Source organism: Salvelinus alpinus, chromosome 15 (assembly GCF_045679555.1).
Source record: "Salvelinus alpinus chromosome 15, SLU_Salpinus.1, whole genome shotgun sequence".
In the NCBI taxonomy this organism is placed as follows: domain Eukaryota; kingdom Metazoa; phylum Chordata; class Actinopteri; order Salmoniformes; family Salmonidae; genus Salvelinus; species Salvelinus alpinus.
The window spans coordinates 17,587,949-17,605,263 of record NC_092100.1 but is presented as its reverse complement, the minus strand read 5'-3'; the positions used below and the strand labels follow the sequence as shown (position 1 = coordinate 17,605,263).

Genomic DNA, 17,315 nt, shown 5'->3' with positions numbered 1-17,315 from the left:
GTCTGTGTGGCTGTCTGTTTGGCTGTCTGTTTGAGTGTCTGTATGGCTGTCTGTATACAACACTGTCATGTAATGTATACAAGGTGGTTTTATACAGTACCAGTCAAAAGTTTGGACACACCTACTCATTCAAGGGTTTTTCTTTATTTTCACTATTTTCTACATTGTAGAATAATAGTGAAGACATCAAAACTATGAAATAACACATATGTAATCATGATGTAACCAAAAAAGAGTTAAACAAATCAAACTACATTTTATATTTGAGATTCTTCAAAGCAGCCACCCTTTGCCTTGATGACAGTTTTGCACACTCTGTATATTCAAAAAGAAGATTATACTTTAATTTCAGTTCCAGTTTGGTTCAAATCTGGTTCCGGTCCTATCAGGGATTAGAAACAAAACCAACGAAGGCCCGGTCTTAGTGTTAGGTCGCCCCAGCACTGGCCCAGAGACAGACGCTGACGTTCGTCATGCTCCCAAGTGTGCTCGTCTGCGGTCCGCCCCGGGCCACCACGTCCCTCTGAGGACAGCACAGAGGTCGAGACACTATAACCCCACCCCACTGCCCCATCCCCCTCTCCTCTTCTCTTCCCTATACCACAAACACGGCTGGAGGGGCTCTAGAGGCCTAGATGAAGCTGGAGCGTTGGCTCTGGCTAAATCCAAAACACAAGGATGGGTAAGTTAAGCTGATTTTGTACAGTACAGTCTATAATCTTGTGTTGACTGCATAATGCTTGAATGGTATCATGTGGACTTATTGCTGTGAGGTGGCAATCATTCATTAAGAGAATGTGGAAAACAAATGATAGGTGGGTTATCCTTAGACGTTTGTCAAAGTATTTCTTTATGACACACTCCATTACCTTTCCAAAATATAATATCAAGAACCCGCTGAAAACAAAGCCCCGCTTTCATGCCATTGCATAACAAACCCGACTCAACAGTCATGCAGCACTTTATCATTATGAGCCGATGTTATCTGACCAAAATAATGGTGCAACGCTGCATACACACTATCTCACCCCACTAGTTACGGTGGTCTCAAGGACAGAGCCACAGAGAGAAAGGAAAAATAGAGATTTGGTTGTTTATCGCAGCAGTGCCTATCGCTGTCCAGATAACAGAAGCTGGCATGGGGAGATAAGCAATAGAGTCTGGGATCAGATAATCAGGGAGGGTTGGTGAGAGAGAGGCCAGGTAAAGCCAGGACTGGGGTTATGTAGGGAGAGGGCATGGTGCACCTAGAGCCAGAGGGCTCTGGAATGCCTTACTCACACAGGCCTCATTGTGTGGCTTATCTGCCTGTCATCAGTATCGGTGAAGGCAACATCAGGAGTCTATCTGGGACCGGGCGGCTGACTGACGGATGGACGGCCGGATGGACTGGCGGACAGATGGCCTTGCTGCCCCAGCGCACAACTTGACAAGCTCTGTAGGAACAAAGGATCGCCATTCCAAGGGCAGCTGTTTTGAACACACTCGCACATGCACACTTCCTAAATGTTCAATAGGTGAAGAGACATAGCCATGGGAAGTAGGGGTGCTGAGGGTGATGCAGCACCCCCTGAAAAATCTATAAGAGAGAGAGAGAGACATTGTTAGCCATTGTCAATTGGTTTTAGGTTTAGAGACAACAACAAAAGGGAATCAAAACCAAAACCTCTGTGAGCATGAGGGCAGGCACTGTATGTTCTGAGAACACTCAACGTGACTGGGAACAACAGGCGCGGCTTTGTGGTTTTACAGGAAACAGCTCTCTGTGTCAGAACACCACAGAAGCCCCACCCACGGCCCGCTGCCATTGGCTCAGCTATTGTCAGGCTCAGCTCAGGAGAGAACAAAGCCTGCACCAGCCAATCAGAGCAGAGTAAGAAGTTTCCTGTTCTATCAACATCTCATCTTAGGCTGAAGTAGAGCGTGTTGGCGTGACATCATGGGGCTTTAAAACTGAAAACCACAATAATTTAAAAGGCCCAGTGAATGATGACATACTCCCCCAAACTAACCTGTTGCTGCTACATGGTGTGAAGCAGTTCAGTGGTTGAGTGACAACTGACCTAGTTTAGGGCCTTTTAGAAGTAGACAACAACAGGGAAATTATTTCTCAGAACACCTATATTCTGCCAACTGAGAAAATCTACGAGGTATGCTATGTTAGCCTTATCCCTTTAAGTGGACATTTTAAGTATTTGATTACTTTGATGAGTTGAAATGACTGCTCAATTAAGTGGACCCCACTTTTCATTTACAAAAATCCACCAAAAGGTTTTGGGAGGAGGAAGACTGAGGAAGTGGTTAACTTTCCCCGGGTGGTCTTTCACCTTGCAGGCATCATCGTCAGGCTCAGGCTGAGGCACAATCAGTGATGCTTTATTGATATAGATCAGGGATGGGCAACTTTGATGGGGGTAGGGACCACAAAAAAATTGAACTTATCATGAGGGGCCGGTCGGTAATTTGACCATGCTTACTACAAGTGTAGATAGCTGGCTGCTAGATTAAATTTCCAATCAAAATTTGTTTTGCTGACATGAGTTAATTGAGTGACTGCTGATGCACAACCACATTTCGAAAATGCACCTTGCGTATTCTATTATTCTAACTCTCAACAGTAAGTTCAGACCCCGAATGAATTTCCCCCTCCCCCATTTGTATTATTTTGTATTATTATTATATTTTTTTGTATTGGTCCGCGGGCCTACAAAAGGGCCGCCAGTTGCCCATCCCTGATGTAGATCCATGCCTATGTCCAATAATGCATCCCATCCTGAAATTGAAGAATCTGAGAAGAAATTGATGTTTCTGAAGCTGAAAAAAGTTAATTACTTAACATATTGTGAATGTTCAACTAATTAGACTATGAGGACACTGAACATTGAGAATGTTAATCTTATTAAACAGGTGTTTACGAGGACACTGGTGAGTGAACAACATGGCTTAGAAGTGCTTGTCAGGGATGGGTGGGGAACATCATAAACCCACCCCCTCAGACTGAATACAACCGCTCCTCGATCTATGCCAATACTAATAAAGTCTTAAAATAGTGTCTCTTACACCAGCACAATCTGTTAAACCCAGTTTCCTTAGCAAATGATTAAACCACATCACACATTGAAAGGGAAGCACAATTCATTCCACAGATGAGAAGTCAAAACCTGAAAATGATTTGAAGAATTCAAGTTGTGAAAAAAGTATATTTACATTGGAGCATTTTTTGTTGTTGCTTAAAATAACAGACATTTTCACTTTCCTCCATAACTCTACCATCATATATATTTGAGTGCTCTATTGTAAATGTAATATGAAATGTAGGTGATATTTTGATAGATGAAAATCACCATTAACAATCTAGCACTGGGCGGATAGAAGAATTCAGGTCAATGGTAGATGGCATGCACTTGACGCTATGATGAACTTTATGGCACACTGGAGGACAACTCAGTAACTGGGTGAGAGTTCAGTGTTTGCCAATGTCTAAGGAAAATGAACAGGGTGGAGTTTCTGGAGTTAAGGTAATTTCCCCTAATAATCACTTAGCCTGCTTGTTCACCCTCAGCAACAGTTTTGAGGAGCTAAACAATTGTCCACACTGGCAATCAGTCAGGAAAGGGAGGACTGACAACTTCCCCTTGACCCCATCGTTACGCATGTGCACACACACACACACACACACACACACACACACACACACACACACACACACACACACACACACACACACACACACACACACACACACACACACACACACACACACACACACACACACACACTAGAAACTATACTATGAAGCAAAGATAAATTATATAAAGAATGATAGCAAAAACCTTAACTGAAATTTTGGGCAAGAAGGCAAACTCAGCTCCATCATTCATTGAATCAGATGGCTCATTCATCACAAAACCCACTCATATTGCCAACTACTTGAATTACTTTTTAATTGGCAAGATTAGCAAACGTAGGCATGACATGCCAGCAACAAATGCCGACACTAAACATCCAAGTATAACTGACCAAATTATGAAAGAACAGTATTGTAATTTTGAACTCCGTATATTGAGTATGGAAGAGGTGAAAAAAATATTGTTGTCAATCAACAATGACAAGCCACCGGAAAATTACAATGACAACTTGAATGGAAAATTATTGAGGAGGATAGCTAGGCCTACTAGAAAGTGTGTGCCCTCAGGCCTGGAAGGAAGCAAAAGTAATGGTGCCGGAGGGGATGGCTGCCGTTTTACGGGCTCCTAACCAACTGTTCTATTTTGTTTGTTTTTTCGCGTTGTTTGGAAGTTATTTTTTTACTTATTTTGTATATAACGTTGCTGCTACAATCTCCTATGACAGAAAAGAGCTTCTGGACATCAGAACAGCGATTACTCACCTCGAACTGGACGAAGATTTTTTCTTTAACGAGTCCAACGCGAAGGATATACTGCTTTCTTGGGCTGCCTTCTGAGAATTCGTAGGCGAGTGAGTAAACCTCCACATCCATCTGTACTATTGGCAAACCTGCAGTCATTGAAAAATAAAATGAATGATCTACGATTAAGACTATCCTACCAACGGTACATTAAAAACTGTAATATCTTATGTTTCACCAAGTTGTGGCTTAACGACGACACGGATACTACAGAGCTGGCTATGTATTCCGTGCATCGGCAGGACAGAGAAGCTACGTCTGGTAAGACGAGGGGCGGGGGTGTGTGTCTAATTGTAAATAAAAGCTGGTGCGTGATTTCTATTATTAAAGAAGTCTCAAGGTATTGCTCGCCGTAGGTAGAGTACCTCATGTTAAGCTGTAGACAACACTATCTACCAAGAGAGTTCTCAACTATATTATTTGTAGCTGTCTATTTACCACCACAAACCGATGTTGGCACTAAGACCACACTCAACAAGCTGTATAAGGCCGTAAGCAAACAACAAAATCCTTACCCAGAAGCGGCGCTCCTAGTGGCCAGGGACTTTAATGCAGGCAAACTTAAATCTATTTGACCAAATTTATACCAGCATGTCAGATGTGCAACCAGAGGGAAAACAACTATAGACCATCTAGAGCTGCCGCTTTCAAGGAGCGGGACTCTAACCCGGAAGCTTATAAGAAATTCCGCTATGCCCTGCGACAAACCATCAAACAGGCAAAGCATCAATACAGGACTAAGATCGAATCGTACTACACCGACTCTGATGCTCGTCAGATGTGGCAGGGCTTGCAAACCATTACAGACTACAAAGGGAAGCACAGCCGAGAGCTGCTCAGTGACACGAGCCTACCAGATGAGCTAAACTACTAATATGCTCGCTTCGAGGCAAATGGCACTGAAGCATGCATGAGAGCACCAGCTGTTCCAGGAGTAAGACCTTTAAACAGGTCAACATTCACAAGGCCGCAGGGCCAGACAGATTACCAGGACGTGTACTGCAAGCATGCGGTGACCAACTGGCAAGTGTCTTTACTGACATTTTCAACCTCTCCCTGTTCGAGTCTGTAATACCAATATGTTTTAAGCAGACCACCATAGTGCCTGTGCCCAGGAACACTAAGGTAACGTGCCTAAATGACTACCGACCCGTAGCACTCACGCCTGTAGCCATGAAGTGCCTTGAAAGGCTGGTCCTGGCTCACATCAACATCATTATCCCAGAAACCCTAGGCCCCAACAGATCCACAGATGATGCAATCTCTATTGCACTCCACACTGCCCTTTCCCACCTGGACAAAAGGAACACCTACGTGAGAATGCTATTCATTGACTACAGCTCAGCGTTCAACACCACAGTGCCCTCAAAGCTCATCAATAAGCTAAGGACCCTGGGACTAAACACCTCCCTTTGCAATTTGATCCTGGACTTCCTGACGGGCCGACCCCTTGTGGTAAGGGTAGGAAACAACACATCTGCCATGCTGACCCTCAACAACCCCTCCTTGAAAGCGATCACCCACGACTGCGTGGCCAAACACGACTCCAACACCATCATTAAGTTTGCTGACGATACAACAGTGGTAGGGCTGATCACTGACAATGATGAGACAGCCTATAGGTAGGAGGTCAGAGACCTGGCAGTGTGGTGCCAGGAAAACAACCTCTCCCTCAATGTGAGCAAGACAAAGGACCTGATCGTGGACAACAGGAAAAGGCTGGCCGAACAGGCCCCCATTAACATCGACGGGGCTGTAGTGGTGCGGGTCCTTGGTGTCCACATCAACAACAAACGTGCTCCCATGGTCCAAACACACCAAGAGGGCACGACAACACCTTTCCCCCCTCAGGAGACTGAAAAGATTTGGCATGGGTCCCCAGATCCATCAAGACCATCCTGACCGGTTGCATCACCGCCTGGTATGGCAACTGCTCGTCATCTGACCATGAGGCCCTTCAGAGGGTAGTGTGTACGGCCCAGTACATCACTGGGGCCAAGCTTCCTACCATCCAGGACCTATACACTAGGCGGTGTCAGAGGAAGGCCCCAAAAATTGGCAAAGACTCCAGTCACAGACTGTTCTCTCTGCTATCACAGACTGTTCTCTCTGCTCCCTTTGTTTTTACATTGCTGCTTCTCGTTGTTTATTATCTATTTATTTAACCAGGTAAGTTGACTGAGAACACATTCTCATTTACAGCAACGACCTGGGGAATAGTTACAGGAGAGAGGAGGGATCAATGAGCCAATTGTAAACTGGAGAAGATTAAGTGGCCATGATGGTATGAAGGCCAGATTGGGAATTTAGCCAGGACACCAGGGTTAACACCCCTACTCTTACGATAAGTGCCATGGGATCTTTTGTGACCACAGAGAGTCAGTACACCTGTTTAACATCCCATCCAAAAGACAACACCCTACACAGATCAATGTCCCTTATCACTGCCCTGGGGGATTGGGATATAATTGTTTTTATTTTTCAAAAGACATGAGGAAAGGGTGCTTCCTACTGGCCCTCCAACACCACCTGGTCTCCCATCCAGGGACTGACCAGGACCAACCCTGCTTAGCTTCAGAAGAAAACCAACAGTGGGATACAGGGTGGTATGCTGCTGGCTATGCATAGTCAATTATCCCTACCTACAGTACATGTACAAAATAACTTGACTAACCTGTACCCCCGCACACTGACTCGGTACCGGTACCCCCTGTATATAAACTCATTATTGTTATTTTTTATTTTTTATTTGACTATTTTTTACTTTAGTTTCTTTTGTATTTCTTAACTCTTTCTTGAACTGCATTGTTGGTTAAGGGCTTGTAAGTAAGCATTTCACATAAGGTACTACACCTGTTGTATTTGGAGCATGTGACAAATAAAATGTGATTTCATCTGCTTTAATAAACATTTTGAAAAAATTGTGTTTGACCAGATACAATGCTATTTTACAGTAAACAAATTCACAACAGACTCAGCACGATTATAGGGAATGGCATTCAACAAGCACAGCCCTTACACAAATGACTAATGATTGGCTGAGAGAAATTGATGATAAAATAATTGTTGGGGCTGTTCTGTTAGACTTCAGTGCGGCTTTTGACATTATAGATCATTGTCTGCTGCTGGAAAAACTTATGTGTTATGGCTTTACACCCCCTGCTCTATTGTGGACAATGAGTGACCTATGTAACAGAACACAGAGGGTGTTCTTCAATGGAACTTTCTCCAACATAATCCAGGTAGAATCAGGAATTCCCCAGGGCTGTTGTCTAGGCCCCTTACTTTTTTCAATCTTTACTAATGACATGCCTTTGAGTAAAGCCAGTGTATCTATGTATGTAGATGACTCAACACTATAAATGTCAGCAACAACAGCAAGTTAAATTACTGCAACACTTAACAAAGAGCTGCAGTTAGTTTCTGAATGGGTGGCAAGTAATAAGTTAGTTCTAAATATTTCAAAAACTAAAAGCATTGTATTTGGGACAAATCATTCACTAAACCCTAAACCACAACCAAATCTTGTAATGAATAATGTGGAAATTGAGTAAGTTGATGTGACTAAACTGCTTGGAGTAACCCTGGATTGTAAACTGTCATGGTCAAAACATGTTGATACAACAGCAGCTAAGATGGGGAGAAGTCTGCCAATAATAAAGCACTGCTCTGCCTTCTTAACAACACTATCAACAAAGCAGGTCCTACAGGCCCTAGTTTTTTCGCACCTGTACTACTGTTCAGTTGTGTGGTCAGGTGGCACAAAGAGGGACTTGTATCAATTGATTTACACAACATGCCTACCACTTTGAAGATGCAAAGTATTTTTTTATTGTGAAACAAACAAGAAATAAGACAAAAAAACTGGAGCGTGCATAACTATTCATCCCCCCAAAGTCAATACTTTGTAAAGCCACCTTTTGCAGCAATTACAGCTGCAAGTGTCTTGGGATATGTCTCTATAAGCTTGGCACATCTAGCCACTGGGATTTTTGCCCATTCTCCAAGGCAAACCTGCTCCAGCTCCTTCAAGTTGGATGGGTTCCTGCTGGTGTAAAGCAATCTTTAAGTCATACCACAGATTCTCAATTGGATTGAGGTCTAGGCTTTGACTAGGCCATTCCAAGACATTAACATTTTTCCCCTTAAACCACTCGAGTGTTGGTTTAGCAGTATGCTTAGGGTCCTTGCCCTGCTGGAAGGTGAACCTCTGTCCCAGTCTCAAATCTCTGGAAGACTGAAACAGGTTTCCCTCAAGACTTTTCCTGTATTTAGCGCCATCCATCATTCCTTCAATTCTGACCAGTTTCCCAGTCCCTGCCGGTGAAAAACATCCCCACAGCATGATGCTGCCACCACCATGCTTCACTGTGGGGATGGTGTTCTCGGGGTGATGAGAGTTGTTGGGTTTGTGCCGTTTTCCTTGATGGCCAAAAAGCTCAATTGTAGTCTCATCTGTCCAGAGTCCCTTCTTCCATATGCTTGCGGAGTCTCCCACATGCCTTTTGGCGAACACCAAACATGTTTGCTTATTTTTTTCTTTAAGCAATGTCTTTTTTCTGGACACTCTTTCGTAAAGCCCAGCTCTGTGGAGTGTACGGCTTAAAGTGGTCGTATTGACAGATACTCCAATCTCCGCTGTGGAGCTTTGCAGCTCCTTCAGGGTTATCTTTGGTCCCTTTGTTGCCTCTCTGATTAATGCCCTCCTTGCCTGGTCCGTGAGTTTTGGTGGGCGGCCCTCTCTTGGCAGGTTTATTGTGGTGCCATATTATTTCCATTTTTTAATAATGGATTTAATGGTGCTCCGTGGGATGTTCAAAGTTTCTGATATTTTTTTATAAACCAACCCTGATCTGTACTTCTCCACAACTTTGTTCCTGACCTGTTTGGAGAGCTCCTTGGTCTTCATGGTGCCGCTTGCTTGGTGGTGCCCCTTGCTTAGTGGTGTTGCAGAATCTGGAGCCTTTCAGAACAGGTGAATATATACTGAGATCATGTGACAGATCATGTGACACTTAGATTGCACACAGGTGGACTTTATTTAATTATTTATGTGACTTCTGAAGGTAATTGGTTGCACCAGATCTTATTTAGGGGCTTCATAGCAAAGGGGGTGAATACAGATGCACGCACCACTTTTCCGCTGAATTTTTTGTAGAATTCTTTGAAACAAGTAATTTTTTTCATTTCACTTCACCAATTTGGACTATTTTGTGTATGTCCATTACATGAAATCCAAATAAAAATCTATTTAAATTACAGTTTGTAATGCAACAAAATTGGAAAAGCGCCAAGGGGGGGTGAATCATTTTGCAAGGCACTGTACATTTTGAATGCTTAGCAGGACAGGAAAATTGTCCAATTCACAAACATATCAAGAGAACATCCCTTGTCATCCCTACTGCTTCTGATCTGTCGGACTCACTAAACACACATGCTTTGTTTTTAAATGATGTCTGAGTGTTGGAGTGTGCCCCTGGTTATCCGTTATTAACAAAAACAAGAAAATGGTGGCGTCTGGTTTGCATAATATAAGGAATTTTGTATTATTCTTTTACTTTTGATACTTAAGTATATTTTAGCAATTACATTTACTTTTTATACTTATGTATATTTAAAACCAAATACTTTTAGACCTTTACTCAAGTAGTATTTTACTGGGTGACTTTCACTTTTACTTGAGTAATTTTCAATTAAGGTATCTTTATTTTTACTCAAGTATGACAATTGTGTACTTTTTCCACCACAGCACAATACATGCCACCAGAGGTCTCTTCACAATCCCCAAGTCCAGAACAGACTATGGGAGTCGCACAGTACTACATAGAGCCATGACTACATGGAACTCTATTACACATCAGGTAACTGATGCAAGCAGTAGAATCAGATGAAAAAAACAGAAAAAAATAAACCTTATGGAACAGCGGGTACTGTGAAGAGACACACAAGCAGGTACAGACACGCGCATAAACACACTTGTTAGCACAAGCACTCTACACACTCGTACATTTTAATATGGTTGTACAGTCCTATTATATATTTTGTTTTGTAGATATGTAGTGGTGTAATAATGTTATATGATGTACTGTTTTATCTTTTGTTATATGTGTGATGTAAGTGCCTTAATTAATGTGTTTGAACCCCAGGAAGAGTAGCTGCTGCCTTGGCATCAGGATCCCTAATAAATACAAAAACGCACACACACTCTGTGAAAAGGGAAAAGTGTTTTCCTGTTTCTTTTAGAGTTGGACTCATGTGAAGGACGAACTATGATAAAAAAATAGACCTTTCCCACTTTGTTTCCCTTTCAGTCATAGGATGGCTGGGAACATACCGTATAAATTATATACAGTTCCAGTCAAAAGTTTGAACACACCTACTTTATCTTTATTTTTTATTATTTTCTACATTGTAGAATAATAGTGAAGACATCAACACTATGAAATAAGACATATGGAATCATGTAGTAACCAAAAAAGTGTTAAACAAATCAAAATATATGTTATATTTGACATTCTTCAAAGTAGTCACCCTTTGCCTTGATGACAGCTTTGCACACTCTTGGCATTCTCTCAAACAGCTGCATGAGGTAGTCACCTGGAATGCATTTCAATTAACAGGTGTGCCTTGTTAAAAGTTAATTTGTGGAATTTCTTTCCTTCTTAATGCGTATGACAGTTTGAGCCAATCAGTTGTGTTGTGACAAGGTAAGGGTGGTATATTATGGCAAGAACAGCTCAAATAAGCAAAGAGAAATGACAGTCCATAATTACTTTAAGACATGAACATTTGAAGAACTTTTAAAGTTTCTTCAAGTGCATTTGCAAAAACCATCAAGCGCTATGATGAAACTGGCACTCATGAGGTGACAGGAAAGGAAGACCCAGAGTTACCTCTGCTGCAGAGGATAAGTTCATTAGAGTTACCAGACTCTATTTGCAGCCCAAATAAATGCTTCACAGAGTTCAAGTAACAGACACATTTCAACATCAACTGTTCAGAGGAGACTGCGTGAATCAGGCCTTCGTGGTTGAATTGCTGCAAAGAAACCACTACTAAAGGACACCAATAAGAAGAAGAGACTTGCTTGGGTCAAGAAACACGAGCAATGGACATTAGACCGGTGGAAATCTGTCCTTTGGTCTGATGAGTCCAAATTTGCAATTTTTGGTTGCAACCGCCATGTCTTTGTGAGACGAAGAGTGGGTGAACGGATGATCTCCACATGTGTGGTTCCCAACATGAAGCATGGAGGAGGAGATGTGATGGTGATGAGCTTCAACTTTCTTAACATTTCCACCCGAAATCCCCCTAAACCTCATTAAAACTCAGACCCTGGCTACGGCCCTGGAAGGGGGGACACAGGCAAGAATGACCATTAGAGGCCTTCCTTATGATGTCCACATAGGAAATATGATGGACAAACAGCAGTCAGCACTGATGATGACCAACCAAGAGAAAGATGCTGTTAAACAGGAATATTAGCTGATGTACGAAGGGCTATATAAAATATAAAATAAAATTGATTGAATAGGAAGTTAATAAAATCGTCAACTTCTATAAACCAGTCATCCCCAATCGTAAATCAATGACATGAAACAATGTAAAGACTCAGAAACTAGGTGGAGGTGACTGGCTTCCTCCTCTTGCCCTCAGAGATCCAGATGACCACAGCATTCCCAAAAAACCCCAGAAGGAAAATTATGACTTCAATTGCAAACTGAGGAAAACTTTCTGAGGAAAACTCTAAAAAGAGTGAATAGTCACAAAGCGTCTTGGTGTCTTCTCTGACATTTTAAAAATGTCCCTGTAAAAACGGCGGGCATACTGCATGCAAAGTCAAAACACAAAATCCCTTGCAGTGTCATATCCACCTCTTCAGTAGTCTGTTTGCTGTGGCTTTACAACAGTTGACTGATGAAGTATTTAGGAAATCAACATAATTTTTTACTGAAAACGTTTCCCATCTTCTTCCACTGATCCAATCAAAAGGTATGCATTTCATTAAATTAAAACGTTTATACTAAACTACTTTAACTGACATTGGTTTTTGGTTAGAAGTTGTGTGTTTGACAAGTGCATGTGCACGTGCACATTTTTTAATTTTTTATTTAACCTTTATTTAACTAGGCAAGTCAGTTAAGAAAAAAATCTTATTTACAATGACGGCCTACCCCGGCCAAACCTGGACGACACTGGGCCTCCTAATCATGGCCGGATGTGATACAGCATGTATACGAACCAGGGACTGTAGTGACGCCTCTTGCACTGAGTTGCAGTGCCTTAGACTGTACACATGGTGTGTGTGTGTGGACAAAACGTACAGGACATGTACTGTACATGCAGGGATGTGTATTTTGATGTGTTCCATGTACACTCCTTAGCCTTGCTATCCCAGCACGATGAACTTTTCTGTGTTCTGGGAAACGATTATGAGGGTCACTTTCCAGTCATTCCAACTGTGGAACTGATTGAAAGCAGGTCCGGGCTCCAATACCACTGAGACCTGCTGGAGCTGCAGTGAAAATCAGAGTGAGGCAATGCCTGAAAATCACTAACAGAAAAACAGCATGAGCAAGTGTTTTTCATCAATGTTTATCCAAGCTGGGACATAAACACATCAAAACAAACTTATCCTTTTCAGGAGAGGATGCATAAGCTAAATATTGTGCAAATGTACCATTGGAGGAAGAATTGCATGTTTACATGTCTTTGTGTTTGTTTTGGAAAATAATCCTCCATTCACATATGAAACACAAAACAGAGTTGAGTCCTCAAATGACTGGTGAGTGAGTTGAGCCATCTTATGGGAAGTTACCCGCACCACACTACTAACAAATTTCCAATAACAGGAAAGACCCATGTAAACTTCTGCCTCTAAGGTCAAACGTCATGGTTTCTCCCAAGCGATGCACAAAAACAAGTGTGTGGGGGGGCAGACAATTCTGAGCCATCCAGGAAGTCTCTCGCTGCTCTGGATGACCAATTGCTTTTGCTCTCTGAGGAAAACTCTAAAAACTCTAAAAAGAGAGAATACTCACAAATCTTCAACCTATCCCTGTCCCAGTCCCAGGCTGTAGTCCCCACCTACTTTAAAGAGACAGATCACCATCATCCCAGTGCCTAAGAAAACATGGTGACATGCCCAAATAACTATCATCCGTCGCACTCACCCCAGCCATCATGAAGTGTTTCGAGAGGTTGGTAATGGCCCACATCAAGGCCAGCATGCCATTCACATTGGACCCACTCCAATTTGCCTAATTCTCCAACAGATCCATGGAAGATGCCATTTCCATCGATATTCACGAGGCCGTAACACATCTGGACAAGAGGAACACCTGTGTGAGAATGCTGTTCATTGGCTACAATTCAGAATTCAATAATATTGTTCCCTCCAAGCTCAATACCAATCTCAGACCCTGGGTCTGGACACCACCCTCTGCAACTGGATCCTGGACTTCCTGATGGTCAGACCACAGCTCTAAGGATGGCCAACAACACCTCCTCCACACTGACTCTTAACACAGGGGCCCACTGTACTCCCTGTTCACCCACGACAGTGTCGCTTTGCACGACACCAACTCCATCATCAAGTTTTCTGACGACCCCGCGATGTCACGCCCTGATCTGTTTCCCCTGCCTTTGTGATTGTCTCCACCCACCTTCAGGTGTCACCTGTTTTCCCCATTAGTCCCTGGGTACTTATTCCTGTGTTCCCTGTTTGTCTGTTGCCAGTTTGTCTTGTCTTGTCTTGTCAAGTCAACCAGCGTGTTTTTCGATGCTCCTGCTTTTTCCTTATCTCTGTTTTGCTAGTCCTCCCGGTTTTGACCCTTGCCTGCCTTGACTCTGAACCTGCCTGCCTGACCATACTGCCTGCCCTGACCTCGAGCCTGCCTGCCACTCTGTACCTCCTGGACTCTGACCTAGTTTATTATATTTTGCCTGTCCACAACCATTCTCTTGCCTGCCCCTTGGATCATAATAAATATCAGAGACTCGAACCATCTGCCTCCCGTGTCTGCATCCTGTGCCCTTATACGAGGTTGTAGGCCTGATAACCAACAATGATGAGTCATCCTATAGGGAGAAGGTAAGTGAGCTGGCATTGTGGTGTCAAGACAACAACCTCTTCCTCAACGTCAGCAAAACAAAGGAGTTGGATGTTAACTTCAGGAAGCAGAGGAGGGAACATGCCCTGATCCACATCAACGGGACTGCAGTAGACAGAGTCAGCAGTTTTAAGTTCCTCTGCGTCCACATCACTGAGGACTTGTCATGGACCAACAACACCACCACTCTTGTCAAGAGGGCACAACAGCATCTCTACTTCCTAAAGCGGCTGAAGAATGTCGGCATGCCACCACGGGTCCTCTCCAAATACTACCGCTGCACCGCTGAGAGCGTTCTGACTGGTTGGACCGGGCTTCTACCCATCCAGGACTCGAAACAGTGCCTGAGGAAGGCCCGCATCATCATGAAGGATCCCACACACCCCAGCCACAAGATGTTCACTCCCTTACTGTCGGGCAGACATTATTGGAGCATGAGGTTTGACACCAACAGTTTCTACAGTTTCTATCTACAAGCTGACTGCTTAACACTTCAACTGGACTCTCACTATGATTGCTAAATACTGCACAATTTAAACATTGCCTCCCAATCCCCAAAACACGTGTACATATTGGAATATAAATTATGCCTTCCTGTATTATACTTATGCTAAAATGTTTATTCTATTCTACTGAGCCATTTACTTTGTTCCTATTCTTATTTTTTATTATGTCTTATTGTTGTTGCATTGTCGAGAAGAAACCTGCAAGTAAGCATTTCGATGGACGTTGTATACCATGTGTATCCCATAGATACAACTAATGAACCTTGAAAGTAGAATTTGCATGCCTGTACCCATCCCTGTGGTAAGAAAGCCAAAAGCACAAACAGAGAAGGAGAGAGAGAAGGAAGTGGAAGCATGTGGGTTTGTGTGCATCATGGTTGTTGAGAGAAGGGGAGGGTGGTGGTGTTGGTGGTGGCAGTGGAGTGGGCGGTGTTACACAGCACTGGCTCACTCCGGTTTGAGCTGCTTTCAGCTGGCCCTGTGCCACGGCGAGGTTGCGAGGTTAGCGCAAGGGTGGCGGCGGGGTTACTTAGCGCCTTGTCTGCGATTTGCGTGTCAGACAAGATGCAGGGACTCGGCTCTAGCATTGACAGCTGCACCAGGTGTGTGTGTGCCGGTATGTGTGTCTGTGTGTGTGTGTCTGTGTGTGTGTGTGTGTGTCAGAGTACTCTGTGTCCGTACTGTAGGGAACTCTTCTGTGTCACGGCATGGAGGAACCCACTGTCCCACAGGCAGGCAGGCAGGCAGGCAGGCAGGCAGGCAGGCAGGCAGGCAGGCAGGCAGGCAGGCAGACAGACAGACAGACAGACAGACAGACAGACAGACAGACAGACAGACAGACAGACAGACAGACAGACAGACAGACAGACAGACAGACAGACAGACAGACAGACAGACAGACAGACAGACAGACAGACAGACAGACAGACAGACAGACAGACAGACAGACAGACAGACAGACAGACAGACACAAGCTGTCCTATATAAATACACCAAGTGTACAAAATATTAAGAACACTCACCCTTTTGCGCTTCAGAACAGCCTTATTTTTTGGGGCATGGACTCTACAAGGTGTCAAATGCGTTCCACAGGGATGCTGGTCCATGTTGACTCCAATGCTTCACAAAGTTGTGCTTCACAAAGTTGTGTTGGCTGGATGTCCTTTGGGTGGTGGACCATTGTTGATACACACTGTTGAGTGTGAAAAACCCAGCAGCGTTGCAGTTCTGAGCCTGGCACCTACTGCCATACCCTGTTCAAAGACACTTAAATAGTTTGCCTTGCCCATTCACCCTCTGAATGGCACACATACACAATCCATGTCTCAATTGTCTAAAGGCTTTAAAATCCTTCTTTAACTTGTCTCCTCCCCTTCATCTACACCGATTGAAGTGGATTTAACGTGTGACATCAATAAGGGATCATAGCTTTCAACTGGATTCACCTGGTCAGTCTATGTCATGGAAAGAGCAGGTGTTCATATTGTTTTATACACTCAGTGTAGTTTCTCACATATTGGAGTTCCCTCAAATTAATTAGTTTGTCTGGTTTTGCAGAACAACAATAAATTCTAGGAATTGGACAACCAGAGTGTTACTCAATACACCATAATTAAATGTTGTACACAAACCAATTTTTGTATGACATTTGACATATTCCTGTATTTGTTTTGAGCCCCTTCCAATGTACAACAATGAGATGGTTGAGTGAACAAGAGGCTTTTTATATCAGATCCTTTGTCCAAATCAATGAAGATATATCCCATAAAGAAGATCCAGTCTGTGCTGTGTCAAATCACAGAATATGTGCCACCTCTCTATACAAATAGTCTTCGGCAAACACATCTCTACACAGTGCCTCACAGAGGCAGCATATACAACAGACCCAGTAATTTGTGTACTTTGAAGACACACCAGTCAGACATCAGAAAACAGTCAGACGCATGCCACTGAACAAGAGCCAGTTCTACCGCTGTGACTGGGTTAAACAGTGTGGAGGACCTTTGGATGGTTTGGTCTGCCAGGGCAGTCACTCCCCTCTCTGTGTTTGCACGTGGGATTGTCTTGAGGTCTGTGAATGGGGAGCTTGTGAGAGAAGGGTCCCCACCGAGGAGGGGGGTGGGGATGGTCACTAACACAGCTGTTCAGCTCAAATAGTGCCTGCTGTCGTTTGGGGACTCCTGTTGGAAGTTAGTGTGTTTTACTGGGAGAGAGCATTGTAAGGAGCAGCAAGGAGGGATACTCTATTGTTTTTCTGTGTTTTTGCTT

General features: G+C 43.4%; 1 long non-coding RNA gene across 1 annotated transcript; it reads right to left on the bottom strand.

The window, feature by feature from the left end:
• Nucleotides 1-586: 586 nt before the first annotated feature.
• Nucleotides 587-16,322, bottom strand: LOC139540469 (uncharacterized). The gene is made up of 3 exons (XR_011668198.1): nt 16,070-16,322; nt 4,391-4,518; nt 587-1,579 (listed from the first exon to the last, which is right to left on the bottom strand). It is a non-coding gene; the product is annotated as an uncharacterized lncRNA (long non-coding RNA).
• Nucleotides 16,323-17,315: the final 993 nt, after the last annotated feature.